The sequence below is a fragment of the Carcharodon carcharias genome (genome assembly GCF_017639515.1).
Source record: "Carcharodon carcharias isolate sCarCar2 chromosome 32 unlocalized genomic scaffold, sCarCar2.pri SUPER_32_unloc_1, whole genome shotgun sequence".
Lineage (NCBI taxonomy): Eukaryota > Metazoa > Chordata > Chondrichthyes > Lamniformes > Lamnidae > Carcharodon > Carcharodon carcharias.
The window spans coordinates 264829-281176 of NW_024470685.1; the positions used below are offsets into that span (position 1 = coordinate 264829).

The window sequence follows — 16348 nt, forward strand, 5'->3', positions numbered from 1 at the left end:
TTGTGATAAAGAACTTGTGCATTTATTCCTCTTGGCAATTGTATTGTATTTCTGCAGCTGTGGTGAATCTATCTCATTCACTAAACCTCCACATGTTAGTTGGAATTCCCTCCATTGCATGCAAGAGAAAAATACATTTGAGTAAGAGTATTCTTCCTTCCAAAAAAAAGCCTTAGGATGCTGCTGTTTTAATCTTCCATAATATGGCCTCCTCTCAAGGAGGGGGCTGAGTGATATCCAGTAAGAATCTGCAGAAGCTGTAGATTGGGCAGTTTGTAATATCAGAGGCAAATGCCATTAGGACAAAGGATTTAATTTTTGGGATTAATTGGAATGATTATTAATGGAAAAATATTTTAAAGTATTTCTGGGTGTAATTATCATCAAGATTCATCAACATCATAAAGGGCTAATAATGCTTGCTGCGTAGTAATGGTGAGTTGAATCACCAAAGTGAGAACAGCTAGGTATAAATGATCAAAATGCGTAACAGTTGAAAATCTAACTCGAAATAGAAAAGGAGAGGAGTGCAGTATGAACTGTTGGCTTCAGGAAGGCTTTGAGGTGATTTGAAAGAAACTAAGAATGATGCATTGATACTATTAGATGAATAGGCACAGAAAGAAAATGGACTATGTTCAGAGATGTAATCAGGGAGCTGCATACCATGTGGTCAACAAGGCATGTGATGAAACAAACTCAGAATTAAAAAAAAAAGGTCCTCTGAAATCTGAGATCATTGTGGTGTATGCATTTGGGGAGAAAAACAAAGATTGAGAGTATACATTGAATAGAAAGGTGCTAAAGAGCGTGGATTAACAGGGAAACAGAGGTTTAAATAGATAAATTTCTTGAAAGTGCATGTGACTGGAGATAAAGCCATGAATAGTAATAACATTTGAATTTTATAAACTGGAACATGGCTGGGAAGGTGGTCTGCTGAATGAGTCATCATGTGGGGAGGGGCAGGGAAGGTGGGTTGGTAAAAGGCACAGGTGTGAACCTCCAGACTGGGAAGTCTCCTCTCCACAGTTGCCATTGCTGCCTGTGAGACCGCAAATGAGACCTGTTTGGGGATTGTGACCCACAGTTTGGAAACTTGGGTTAAACCATAGTCAATGTTACTGTGTACGGTTTTGGATGCCCTCGTATATAAAGGACGAAGCCATAGAAAGTCTACAGCATAGATTCACCAGGTGATACCAGGAGTGAGAAATGATAAGTACAAAGAGGTGCGAATGGTGGGGGAAGAAATGAGGCACTTTTAAAATGAGAAAATATGTCCATAGGATGATCAATTTTGAAACTTTTTTAGAAACTTATCTACCATACTATTTAATCAAAACATGATAGCAATCTGACTCCACACCATATTAGGAGAAGATGAGGCAATAATTGACTCTAGTACTCCAAATTGTATGCTGATAGTTTGAAAACCTCGGTGCAAATGTATTCCTTCCCATTGCCTGTAAACTTTGAAACATTACCTCGTTCAACTTCCCTTCTTCCTGTGTGTGTTTCAAAACCCAAGCTTGGCATCATTAAGCTGTTTCTAATCTTTGTTGTGATGTCTGAAATCTTGGCCCTCCACCAAGACTTTTCTAAATAAGAGTTTTTTCATTCTGAGTCGAACCCAGCATTTAGTGTAACGGACTAAGAAAGGATGACTTTAAACTTAATTTAGTGGAGCTCCTGACATCTGAATGCTGAATCATTTCAGCCCGGATATTTGTCTGTTCGCATTTGGAGCTTTATTTATTATCTGTAACCACAAAACTCCAGATGGTAGGTCGAAAATCCTTGCAATAATATAGACCAGGAATTAAGTTCGAATTTAACAGATTAAATGAGCAACAAAAGAACTACGGGCAGAAGCAGACATCTGACAAATTACTGGAGTTAAATATTTAGCAGCACATGATGTTCCTGTAATATGCTTTAGAAGAAATATAATCCAGTTTAGTTATCAGTGTTGTATAATGACAATGAGATCTGTGATTCATAGTCAGTAGAGTACTGGGAAGGAAACTCTCACTCTCAGGATTGTTACCTTGCAGAAGGAGGCCATTTGGCCCATCATGTCAGCATTGGCTCTCCAAACGAGCAATTCTGCTAGTGCCATACTCGTGCCTTCTTCCTATAACCCTGCAAATTCTTCCTCTTCAACTAACAGTCTAATTCTCTTTTGAATGCCTCATTTGAACCTGTTTGGCTCTGCCAGGCTCCACCATACCCTCAGGCAGTGCATTCCAGACCTTAACCAGTTGCTGTGTGAAAAATTTATTTTCTGCAATTGCTTTTGCTCCTTTTGCAAATTACTTTAAATCTGTGCCATCTCATTTTCAATCCTTTCGTGAGTGGGAGCAGTTTCTCTCTATCTACTCTGTCCAGCCCACACCCCCACCCCCCCCATTGATTTTGAATATCTCTATAAAGTCTCCTCTCAGCCAAGGAAAACAGCCCTAACTTCTCCAACCTGTCTTCATACCTGAAGTTCCTCACCCCAGGAACCATTCTTGTGAATCTTTTCTGCACTCTCTTCAGTGCTTTCACAGTCTTTCTAAAGTGTGGCACCCAAAACTGAATGCAGTGCTCTAGATGAGGCCGAATCAGCGTCTTATACAAGTTCAACATAGATATGCATAGATCATTGAAGGTGGCAGGACAGGTGGAGAGAGCAGCTAATAAAGCATATAGTATCCTGGGCTTTATTAATAGGAACATAAAAGTACAAGAACAGGGAGATTATGCTGAGCTTATATAAGACACTACTTAGACCTCAACTGGAGTATTGTATACATTTTTGGGCACCACATTATAGGAAGGATGTGAATGCATTGGAGAGAGTGCAGACGAGGTTTACAAGAATGGTTTCAGGGATGGGAAACTTCAGCTATGAGGATAGATTTGGAGAGATTGGGACTGTTCTCCTTGAAGGGGCGAAGGCTTTAAGAGGAGATTTGATAGAGGTGTTCAAAATCATGATGGGGCTGGGGAGAGTTGATAGGGAGAAGCTGCTCCCGCTCACAAAAGGATCGAGAATGAGAGGGCATTGATTTAAAGTGATTTGCCAAAGAAGCAAATGTGATGTGAGAAAAAGCTTTTTCACACAGCGAGTGGTTCGAACCTGGAATGTACTACCAGGAAGTGTGGTGGAGGCCGGCTCAATTCAAGAGGGTATTAAATGATTGTTTATTCAAATAGTGTGCAAGAGTACAGGGAAAAGGCAGGAGAATGGCTGTAAGTCATAATGCTCATTTGGAGAGCCAGTGCAGACACGAGGGGCTGAATGGCCTCCTGCGCTGTAACATTGTGATTCAATAGTAACAATTCAATAATAATACTATTTCTGGCTGCACCTTGTCTAAGAGGCTTAGGAGGCTATTCATGGCCGTCTGGTTAAGGCGATGCATTTGCATTGTTTGGGGTTTTCCCATGTGGTTCGAATCTGACCAACTCCCCTTCTAGCTGGGGAGATGGTGCAGGAGGGAGGGCTTTAGATTTCTGGGACATTGGGACTGTTCCTGGGGGTGGTGGGACCTGTACAAGGCGGACGGATTGCACCTGAATCAGAATGGGACCAACATCCTTGTGGGGAGGTTTGCTAGTGCTGTTGGAAAGGGTTTAAACTAACTTGACGGGGGGATGGGATCCTGAGAGGAGGTTCAGCAGGAGGAACTGTACAGCCAAAATTAGAAGAGAGAGCAAGTGAGTTTGGAAAGCATAGAAATTATAGACCAGTTAAGGCACAAGGGAGCTTGGCAAGGTTGGATGGTATTTTAATGTAAGGAGTCTGACGAATAAGGCAGATGAGTTGAGGGCACAAATTAACACATGGAAGTATGTTGTCATGGCTGCCACAGAGACATGGTTGGGAGAGGGGCAGGATTGGCAGTTCAATATTCCGGATATAGGGTCTTCAGGCGAGATAGGGAAGGAGGTAAAGAGGAGGGGGTATCGCAATATTGAACCAGGAATCAATTACAGCAGCAAGGAGGGATGACTCTTGGAAGGCTCCTCAAATGAAGCCATATGGGTAGAACTGAAAAACAAAAAAGGAGCAATCACATGTCTATAGGCCCCCAAACAGTCAGAGAAATAGAACAGCAGATATGCAGGCAAATTTCAGAGAAGTGTAAAAATAATAGTGGGGGGTTTTAACTTCCCCAGCATTGACTGGGTTAGTCATAGTGTGATAGGTTTAGAGAGAGCGGAATTCTTAAAATGCATCCAGGAGAGCTTTTTAAGCCAGTACATAGAAGGCCCTACAAGAGAGGGAGCGGTCCTGGACTTGATTTTAGGGAATGAAGCCGGGCAAGTGGTAGAGGTATCAGTGGGGGAGCATTTTGCAGATAGAGATCATAACTCCGTTAGATTCAAGGTTGTTATGGAAAAGGACAAGGATGGGCCAGAAATCAGAGTTCTAAATTGGGGGAGGGCCGATTTTAATAAGATCAGATATGATTTGGCCAGAGTGGACTGGGAACAGCTACTTTTAGGTAAATCTGCGTCAGAGCAGTGGGACTCATTCAAGAAGGAAATGGGGAGAGTACTGGGCCAACATATTCTAGTAAGGACAAAGGGTGGGACCAACAAATCCAGGGAACCCTAGATGCTGAGGGATATACAGGATTGGATAAAGAGAAAAGGGAGGCCATGGCAGATACCAAGGGTTCAAAACAGCAGAAGCCCGAGAGGAGTATAGAAGGTTTTGGTGGAGAACTTAAAAAGGAAATTAGGAGAGCAAAAAGGGGGCATGAAGAAACATTGGCAGATAAAGTAAAGGAAAAGCCAAAGTTATTTTACAAATACATTAGGAGTAAGAGGATAACTAGGGAAAGAGTAGGGCCCATTAAGGACCATAGTGGTAATTTGTGTGTGGAGCCGGAAGACGTAGGTAGGATTCTAAATGAATACTTTGTGTCAGTGTTCACAAGTGAGAGGGATGACATGGGTATGGAAATCAGGCAGAAGGACTGTGATATAATTAAAGAAATTAGCATAACAAGGGAGGAGGTTCTAAGTGGTGTGGCAGGCTTAGAAGTAGATAAATCTCCAGGCCCGGATGAAATGTATCCCAGGCTGTTGAGTGAAGCAGGGGAGGAGATAAGGGCGCTGGCAATAATTTTCAATACCTCTCTGGCCACAGGTGAGGTGCCAGAGGACTGGATGACAGCCAATGTGGCATCGCTATTCAAGAAGGGAGGAAGGGTTAAACCAGGGAACTATAGGCCAGTCAGTCTAACCTTAGTGGTGGGGAAACTATTGGAAGCAATTCTGAGGGACAGAATTAATCTACACTTGGAGAGACAGGGATTAATGAAGGACAGTTAGCATGGTTTTGTTAAGTGGAGGTCATATTTGACCAATTTGATTGAATTTTTAGAAGAGGTGACCAGGTGTGTAGATGAGGGCAATGCATTTGATGTAGTCTACTTGGACTTCAGCAAAGCTTTTGATAAGGTCCCGCATGGGAGACTGATAATGAAGGTAAGAGCCTATGGGGTCCAAGGCAATTTGGCAAATTGAATCCAGAATTAGCTGAGTGGCAGGAAGCAGAGGGTGATGGTTGAGGGGTGTTTTTGTGACTGGTTGTGTGTGTCCAGTGGGGTTCCACAGGGATCGGAGTTGGGTGCCTTGGTGTTTGTGGTATACATGAACAATTTAGACTTTAATGTAGGAGGGTTGATCAGTAAGTTCACAAATGACATGATAATTAGTGGGGTGGTAAATAGTGAGGAGGATAGCTTTAGATTACAGGAGGATATATACGGGCTGGTCAGATGAGCTGATCAGTGGCAAATGGAATTTAATCCGGATAAGTGTGAGGTGATGCACTTGGGCAGGTCAAACAAGGCACTGGAATACATGATGAATGGTAGGACCCTGGGAAGTACCGAGGATCAGAGGGACCTTGGTGTGCATGTCCACCGGTCCCTTAAGGTAGCGGGACAGGTCGATAAGGTGGTTAAGAAGGCATATGGGATACTTGCTTTTGTTAGCCGAGGGATAGAATATAGGAGCAGGGAAGTTATGCTGGAACTGTATAAAACGCTGGTTAGGCCACAGCTAGAGTATTGTGTGCAGTCCTGGACTCTGCATTATAGGAAGGATGTGATTGCACTAGAGAAAGTGCAGAGGAGATTTACCAGGATGTTGCCTGGGCTGGAGAGTTTTAGTTATGAGGAAAGATTGGATAGACTGGGGTTATTTTCCCTGGAGCAGAGGAGATTGAAGGGGATATGATTGAGGTGTATAAAATTATGAGGGTCACAGATAGGGTAGACAGGAATGAACTTTTCCCCTTGGTGGAGGGATCAGTAACCAGGGGGCATAGATTTAAGGTAAGGGGCAGGAGGTTTAGAGGGGATGTGAGGAAGGACTTTTTCACCCAGAGGGTGGTGGGAATCTGGAACTCACTGCCTGAAAGGGTGGTAGAGGCAGAAACCCTCATAACATTTAAGAAGTATTTGGATGTGCACTTGCGATGCCGCGGCATACAAGGCTATGGGCCTAGTGCTGGAAAATGGGTTTAGAATAGTTAGATACTTGTTTGACCGGCACAGACTCGATGGGCCAAAGCGCCTTTTTCTGTGCTGTCGACCTCTATGACTCTATGAGTTTAGCTTGTCTGTATGTGCTGCACCCTGCCCCATGGAATAAACAAGCTGAGTTCCACAGAACTGATGCTTCCACTGTATTTGAGAACCAGTTCAATTGGTAGTGATTTCATGTGTTAAATGCAACATGAATGGACAGCTAAGTTTTATAGTAGAATTCTTTGACAGTGGTAAAGATGACCTCTATTTTAATTCACAGAACCATAGATTCCTTACCATGCAGAGGGAGGCCACTCAGCCCTTGAGTCTGCACTGGCTCTCTGAAAGAGCATTCTGCCTAGTCCCACTCCCCTGCCTTATGGCCATAACCTTACACATGCTTTCTTTTGAGATGGCCATCCAATTTCCTTTTGAATACCTTGATTGAACCTATCTCCATCACCCTCTCAGGAAGCTCATTTACGCTTTATTAAGTGCGCTCTTTCAACATGCCCTGCCATCTTCAATGGCTTATGTACATATACACTGACATACCTCTGTCCCTGCACCTTCCTTTTGGGTTTCTCCCTTCATTTTTTACTGTCTTTACATATTCTTCCTGCCAAAATGAATCACTTCACACATCTCTGCATTGAACTTCATCTGCCACTTGTCTGCCCTACCCAGTAACACGTCTATGCATTTTTAAAGTTCAAGACTATCCCCATCACAGTTGACAACGTTTCAACCTTCGTCTCATCTGCAAATTTTGAAATCATTTCCTGAACACCACAGCCTAGGTCATTAATATATACCAGGAAGAGCAAGGGTCCCAACACCGACCCCTGGGGAACTCCACTACAAACCTTTTTCCAATATTAACCACTATTGTTTGTTTCCTGTCAATCAGCCAATTTCTTATCCAAGTGCCTACTTTCCCTTTTATTCTATGAGCTAGAATTTTGTGTGACACTGAATCAAATGACTTCTGAAAATCCATATACATGATTCAACAGCATTGCCCTTGTCAACCTTCTCTGTTACCTCCTTAAAAAAAATTCCAGCAAGTTAGTTAAACATGACTTTCCCTGAACGAACCCATGCTGGCTTTCCTAATTATCCTGCACCTGTCTAAGTGACTATGGATTTTGTCCTGAACTAGAGTTTCCAGAAGTTTCCCCCCACTGAAGTCAAACTGATTGGTCTATAGTTGCTGACTTTATCCTCCCACCCCTTTTTGAACAAGGGTGTAACATTCACAATTCACCTGTCCTCTGGCACCTCCCCTGTGTCTAAGAAACACTGAAAGATTGTCACTAGTGTCTCTGCAATTTCTACTCTCACTTCCCTCAGTACCCTTGGATGCATCTCATCTAGCCCTGGTACCTTATCAATTTTAATTAAAGATAGCCTTTCTAAAACCACCTCCTCATCAATTGTAAATTCTTCTAGTATACCAGTTACCTCCTCTCTCACCTTGACCTGGGTACAATCTTCTTCCTTTGTAAAGATACATAGAAACACAGAAAATAGGAGCAGGAGAAGGTAATTCGGCCCTTTGAGCCTGCTCCGCCATTCAATATGATCACAGCTGATCCTCTATCTTAACGCTGTACTGCTGCGCTCTCCCCATACCCCTTGAGGTCTTCAGAGTCTAGGAATTGATCTATTTCCTCCTTAAATATATTCATTTACTTGGCCTCCGCAGCCTTCTGTGGTGGAAAATTCCACAGGTTCACCACCCTTTGAGTGAAGAAGTTTCTCCTCATCTCAGTCCTAATCTGTATCCTGAGACTGTGACCCCTTGTTCTAGATCTTCCAGCCAGAGGAAACATCATCCCTGCATCTAGTCTGTCCATCGCTGTCAGAATTTTATATATTTCAATGAGATCTCCTCTCATTCTTCTAAACTCCGATGAGTACAGGCCTAGTCGGCCCAATCTTTCCTCATATGACACTTCTACTATCCCAGGAATGTCTGGTGAACCTTTTCTGCACTCCCCCTATGGCAAGTATACCCTTTCTTAGGTAAGGAGACCAAAACTGCACACACTACTCCTGGTGGTTTCACCAAGTCCCTGTACAGCTGCAGTAAGACATCCTTGCTCCTGTACTCGAGTCCTCTCACAATGAAGGCCAACATACTATTTGCTTCTTAACTGCTTGCTGCATCTGCATGCTTGCTTTCAGTGATTGGTGTACAAGGACACCCAGGTCCCTTTGTACATAAACATTCCCCAATATATCACCATTTAAAGAATACTCTGCCATTCTGTTTTTCCTACTGAAGTGGATAACTTCACACTTATCCACGTTATACTGCATCTGCCATGTATTTGCCCACTCACTGAACCTGCTTAAATTGTCATGAATCCTCTTAGCACCCTCTGCATCGCTCACATTCCCACCAAGTTTTGTGTTGTCAGGAAACTTGGAAATGTTGTGAATAGCTGTGGCCCAAGCACTGATCCCTGCAGTACCCCGCTAGTCACGGTCTGCTATTCTGAAAAAGACCCATTTATTCCTACTCTGTTTCCTGTCTGCTAACCAATTCTCAATCCATGCCATTATATTACCCCCAATCCCATGTGCTTTAATTTTACACACTAACTTCTTATGTGGGATTTTATGAAAAGCTTTCTGAAAATCCGAATGCACCACATCCACTGGTTCTCCCTTATCTATTCTGCTTGTTACATCCTAAAAGAACTCCAATAGACTTGCTTAGTACCTCCACTATTTCTCTTGCCTCCACATATCCCTAATTGGCCCTACTCTTTCTTTTATCATCCTTTTATTATTTACATGCTTATAGAAATCATTGGGATTCCTTTTTATGTTAGCTGCCTGTCTCTATTCACACATTCTCCTTGCTTTTCTTATTAGATTTTTCACTTCCCCTCTGATCCTTCTGTATTCAGCCTGATTCTCCATTGTATTTTCTACCTGACATCTGTTGTACGCACACTTCTTCCTTTTTATCTTTACCTCTATCTCCCTCGTCACCCAGGGCACTCTGGATTTATTTATCCTACCTTTCCCCATCAAGGGAATATACCCTGACATTGCCTGCAATACTATCTCTTTGAAGGTGGCCCATTGTTCAGCCACCATTTTTTCAGCCAACATTTGATTCCAACTCACACAACTCAGATGCATTCTCATCCCATCGAAGTTGGCTTTCTCCCAATTAATTCTCCCTGCTCTGGATTGTGTCTTGTCCTTCTCCATGGCCGACCTAAACCTTATAAGACAATGGTCACTGTCCTCTAAATACTTTCCCACTGATATCTTATCCACTTGGGCCAACTCATTCCCCAGAACCAGACCCAACAGTGCCTGACCTCTCGTTGGACTGGAATCATACTGCTGCAGAAAATTATCTTGAACACATTTCAGGAACTCTCGCTCCTTTGTCCCTTTGAACTATTCCTATCTCAGTCTATATTTGGATAATTGAAGTTCTCCATTATAATTACTCTATAATTTTTGCACCGCTCTATAATTTCTTTGCAGGTTTGTTTCTCTACATTCCTTCCACTAGTTGGTAGTCTATGTGCTACATCGATCAATGTTAGTGCACCTATTTCTTTCCTCACTCTAGCCAGGGAGATTCTGTCCTTGACCTCTCTGGAACATCCTCCCTCTCTCGTATTGTAATGCCACCTTTAATCAATACTGCCACTTCCCTCTCCTCTCTTTCTTCTTTTCCTGTCTTTCCTAACCATCTTGTACCCAGCAATATTTAACGCCCAGTCCCGCCCTTTGAGCCAGGTCTCTCTTATAGCAATAATATAATTACATTTGTCAACCTGTGCCTGTAGTTCACCAATCTTATTAACCACATTCCATACATTCACATACATGCACATTAACCCTGATTTTGGCTTTTTAACTTTTCCCCTTAATCTGACCCCATCTAATGACTTACTACTGCCTACTCTAGTTCTATCAAACTTTCCAAGTATTCTATTTACCTTGATACTACTCTCTGATATATCCTTATCATTTAATACTCCTCTACTTCCCACTGTCAGTTTTTCTCCTCCACTCTGAATTTCCCTTCAGATTGCCATCCCCTTGCTAATCTCGTTTAAACCCTCCCAACAGCACTAGCAAACCTCCCCGCGAGAACATTAGTCCCAGTCCTGTATGGTGTAACCTGTCCTCCTTGTACACGCCCCACTTGTCCCAGAACCTGTCCCAATGCCTCAGAAATCTAAAGCCATCTCTGCTACTCTATTTCTCCAGCCATGTGTTGAACTATTCAATTTTCTTATTCTTATGTTCACTAGCATGTGGCATTGGGAGTAATCCTGAGATTACTACTCTTGAGATCCTGCTTTTTAATTTCCCTCCTAACTCCTTCCCCAAAACAATGTCCTGCAGCTGCATTCTGACACCCTTGACCCCAGCACCAGAGAGGCGAGTACCATCCTACCATAGTAGAGTCACGTCTACTAAAGCATAAGCGCCTATCTACTCCCCTAACTATGGAATCCTCTACCACAATAGCACTTGCACTCTTCCTCCTCCCCTCATTTGCATCTGAGTCACCTGTGATGCCAAGAATTTGGTTCCTGCTACAGTCCTCTGAGGAAGCATCTTGCTTATCAGTATCCAGAATAGAAAAGTGGTGAGAGAGTGAAGGAATCCCCTGAGACTACTTGCCTGTTTCTCTTAGATATTCTGGTCTCTCTCATTCCCTCTCTGCCTGTGTACTACTTAGCTGTGATGTGAGCTCCTCTCTAAACATGCTATCTATGTAATCTTCAGCCTTGCAAATGCACCACATTGACTCCAGCCACTGCTCAAGTCCAAACCTCATGTTTCTGCAGGTAGTGAGACTTCCTGCAGATGTAGTCATTGAGGGCACTTTCTGCCTGCATGACTTGCCACATTTCACAAGATACAAATTCCACATGGCCAAGCTGCACTGAGATACCTTTAACTTCATATAAAGTGTTTACTACAGTATGGTACAAAATAATAACCCTCTGTCATTCACCAATCATCTCTTTGCTGAGTCTGGAAAGGGCATATGCTTGGAAACCAATCAACTGACGGGACTCCTGTGACGTCACTTTTAGATTTTATCTGTAAGCTGCCGACTCTTTCTCCGCTGCTCTTTGGACTCTCTTTCTGAACTCCTGCTGCTTTATGGACTCTCTTGTAGTGTTTAGTTAGCTTAATTTAATTACTTTCTTAATTCACTTTGAATAATTCCTATGTAAACCATATTTCTTTGCCCTGTGCACCAAATTCCCACGTGAACCTAATTTGCTACTCACTCAGTCTCCACCTCACTCTGGTGTTGTCGCCTGTCTCCTCACATGCCCCTTACTCTGTAAGTATGTTAGTATTCCTGTATGTTGTAGTTGTGTCTTCAGGAGCAACAGCATTGGAGAATAAGCAAAACAGCATGCCTGTTTGCAGAGCCAAGGAGCACCGTTTCACTCAGTGGTTTTAGATTTTTTTTCTGCAGACAATTGTTAGACTAAATTTGACTTTGGATTACTTTAGTTATGCCAGAGATTTTTTTGATGTGAAGTTGAAGCTACTTTTTACATAGCATGTGAAACACTGTTTGTCTCATGGGGTGTTTAAGCACTTTCCTCGGGTAACTGAGACAAATGTACTTTGCTATGGCAATATTGTCTGCTTACTTCTATGTTTTCATGTTGATGTATTATAAATGCAGCCCTTTTTCAACAAATTATAATATTGTGTTACTTTCTATTCCCAATCAAAATGATATATGAAGGAACTTTAGATGTCAACATGGAGCACATTGTTTAATTAAGTTAACAACAGGCTTTCACTATACTTAATCAGCAGCTTTCTGTGATTAATTGCCAAGCTACAATCTATTATATCTAAAGTACATAATTTCATATTTAAATGTGATTTGTTATGATTCCAGTTATGAAGAAGAAATTTTCAATGCTTTTGACACCAGCAGGTTCCAACTATGAACATTGTTGAGGTGGAGAAGCACCTCGAGTATTTGCCTTTATTTGGAATCCTCTTGTCAAATGCATAATTTCTAATTGTGCATATGTGTGTGTTGGCATATGCGCAAGTAAAATTAGTTTCATGCTTTAGCAGAATTTTACTATAAACTAAATCTGACAGGAAATGATCATTGCAACAGGTCAGTACTGTGAATTGGCAGGGGCGAGGTGGCAATCTTTGCTCTGAAAATTATATCCTTTCAAGACAGGGATTTGGTTCTAAAGCTCTTGCTTGTCAAATTGGCCCTCAGAAAGCAGAAAACTCACTTTTAATGGATAAACGAAATATGTTAAAAATTGGGGCATGTTCTCTGCATGCTAAAAATGATTTTAAAAATGATACCTGAAATGATGGTGAATGAAAAGTCTATACTCAAAATGGTAAGCTGTTTTGTTTCTTTGATTTCTGGATTTTGGCGAGGCTGACGAGATGATTTGTACTGTCCAACCCTGGTTGCTGTGGTAGAGTGGTGGTGCATCACTTGCCATAGTGGTATTGGGTAGGGTATTCCAGCAAGCAAACCGTGATAATGAAGGAGTAACATTAGATGCCCAAGCCAGAATGGTATATGATTGGAAGAGGGTCTTGGAGATAACTATTTCCAAGATATTCCTACTCTTGTCCTTCTTGGCTCTACAACCAGCCTGAATGAAGTAACCTTTCATGTACTATAAATTTTATGTACTGAACCTGCTGTGTAGGGGGATGTAAATCTGTAGTAATATACAGTTTTTGTCTGTCTGGACTATTTTGATTCGATATTTTAAAACTTGATTGTAATGTTCAGGTACTGAGTATAACAGTTTTTTGGACCGTCTGCTACAAGGCACCTAAAGGAAGGTGTAAGGTTTTCTGTTTACAGCAAGGTGTGGCGCTTCTAGTCTCTGCCATGTAAATAGTTTCATACAAGTGGTTGTTAAGTGCAATTTTTAAAACTCCTAACAAAAGTTTGTGGAACCTGGTTGTGCGCAAAATGATTGCCATTTTATCTCGCAAAACGGCACCGGATAATTCTATGCGAGGTGCTTTGGGACGTTGAAAGATACAGGAGTGCTAAATGCAATGAAATTCTTTTTTGTCTTTAGGGAAAGTCAGCAACAGTGCAAACTACAGGGGACTAATGGCCTTTTGTTTTTGCATGTGTTCTCATGCAGTTAAGAATCTTGCAAGACAGACACTGACAGCTGCACCTGTGTCATGCGCTCCAGTTGTCCACACACCCCATATGCCACCAGCTGAGTGCAAAAACAGTAGAATTACTTCAGGGTAATGTGTTACACCGATCGAATTGAAAAATGTTATTTCATTTAAGTGGTGGCTAAATAAGATGAAGATTGGGCAGAATTTAAAAACTGGCAAAGAATGTTGAAATAATAATGAGGAAGAAACTGGAGTATGAGAGAAAGTTAGCTGGAAATATAAAAACATGAGTTTCTACAGTTATTTAAAAAGGAAAAGAGTAACTTAAGCGAGCATTGATCCTTTAGAGATTGTGTCTGGGGAATTGACAATGGGAAATAAATAAATGGCAGATGCATTGAACAGAGATTTGGTGTTTGTCTTCACTGTATAAGACACAAATAACTTCCCAGAAATAAATGTAAATCAAGAGGCAAGGGAGGGAGGAACTTAAAACATGGATAAAGGGGAACCTGTCGATGTGACATTCTTGGATTTCCAAATGGCATTTAACAAGGTGTCACATCAAAGGCTACTAGACAAAATAGGAGCTCATGGCAAAGAAGTAACATATTAGCATGGATAGAGGATTGGCCAGCTAATGGGAAACAGAGAATCTAGATATATGGGTCATTTTCAGGTTGGCAAGATGTAACCAGTAGAGTGCCACAGGTTACAAGCTTTTATGTAGCTTTCTCCTGGGTCAGAAGTTTTGATTCTGTTGAAGTATTTGCTGAAAGAATAACTGGAAATCCTGGATTTAAAGAGGTGCTGTTGCAATAAAGGCATTAGTTTGATTGCAGATGTTTTGTCAGCTTCTGCTCTGGTGTGTATGGAGACTCCTGGAGTGCATTTTTTAAGCCCGGTTGTGTTTATGCATTCATTTAAACTTTGAGATATCTGAGCATCGTTCATATGGGGTGCATTTAGTTTTCAACATAACTGAATTTTCTTTTTAATCCAATTCTATTTAATGCATGCATTCAAAGTTTGAGATATGTGTTTCAGGGAAATGGTTGGTTGTTAACTGCAATCTCTCAGTTTTTGGCCTGTCCATACTTTTGGTTGGTGGGCTGATTTAGTGGATGGAGCCTCATGCTTATGGAGGCATATGGGGTGTGTGGACAACTGGAGTGCGTGACACATGTGCAGCTGCCAGTGGTTGGCTACACTGACAGGGTGAGGGGACATTTGTGAAAAAGAACAGCAATAGGTAGGGGATACCCGTAAATTGAAGTTACCCTGGCAGGAGGGATTGGGTTGGGGGGCACAAACAGCAGGGCATGGCAGGGGATGTGGATACATAGGAGGCACAGGAATGGCAAGGAGGATGGGGAATGGCGTGATGACAAGAGAGATTGGCAGGGATGAGAGTGACATGGAGGGTATGACACTGGGGTGGCATGGGAGGGTGGTGGGGATGGCATGAAAAGGGGAAGCGGGCATGGCATTGCCAGGGTGACATGGGATGGGGATGGCATTAGAAAGAGGAGGGAAAGGGGTGGATTTGGAGGGCTGACATTTGAAGGATGAAATTGCTTGGGAAGGGATGGCATGGGAGGAGTGGGAGCGTGGGGAATCCATCAGTGAAGTAGAGACTCCACTTTGCTTTGCAGCAAGTTCAAGCTATACATCTCACTGATGCTTAATGTCTGTGTGAAGTTGAAACTGCTTGTTAGACTTGGACAAATGTATCATTTGATTTAAAAAAAACTTGCTCCTTTGCCCATTTATACCAGGGCCTGGGTACAAATTAAAGGCAAGATATTTGAGAAAGGGAAAAACCTACTTGACTTCAGCTTCACTAATAAACCTGTTGCTGATGCATCTATTGGCAGCATTTGTAGGAGTGACCACTACCCAATTCTTCTGGAGACAAAGTCTTGTCTTCACACTGAGAACACCCCCATTATGTTGTATGGCATTGTGCTAAGTGATAGATTCAGAACAAATCTAGCAACTCAAAATGGGGCTTTTGTGAGCTGCTTTGGGCCATCAGCAACAGCAGAATTAAATTCAATGACAGCGTCTATCTCCATGGTCCGGCATATCCCTCTCTTTACCATTGCCGATAAGGAGTGTAGGAGAGCATGCCCAGAGCAGCACCAGGCATATCTGAAAATGAGAAGCTATAGCACAAGACGACAAGCATGCTAAAAAGCGGAAGCTGCATGCTGCAGGCAGAGCTAAGTGATACCACATCGGATGTATTGGATGAAAAGTTTGCAGTTTTGCCACTTCAGATGTGCGTGGTGGTGGACAATTAAACAATTAACAAGAGGAGGCTACACAAGAAACCACAATGATGCAGCACGTCAGTTTAAAAGATGAGTTTGAAATATTTGTAATCATATTTGCCTTCTCCTGAGGTCCTCACCAGCTCAGGTGCCATATATCATCCCTTTCTAATGTGCTAATACTATCATTAATTAACAGAACCACCCCTCCACCCTTTCCTAACTTCCTGTCTTTTTTAAATGTCATGTATCCTTCAGTATCCAGATCCCAACCTATGCCATCTTGTTTATATTTTCACCTAGCACTGTAGTCAGTTTCTAACTTAAGTTCACTATACTGTTACTTAGAAAATACCATGAATTGAAATACCAAAATCA

General features: G+C 42.1%; 1 protein-coding gene across 5 annotated transcripts in view; it reads left to right on the forward strand.

The window, feature by feature from the left end:
* vps13c (vacuolar protein sorting 13 homolog C) overlaps positions 1-16348 on the forward strand; it is a 351237-nt gene that overhangs the window by 61620 nt on the left and 273269 nt on the right. The window lies entirely within an intron of this gene.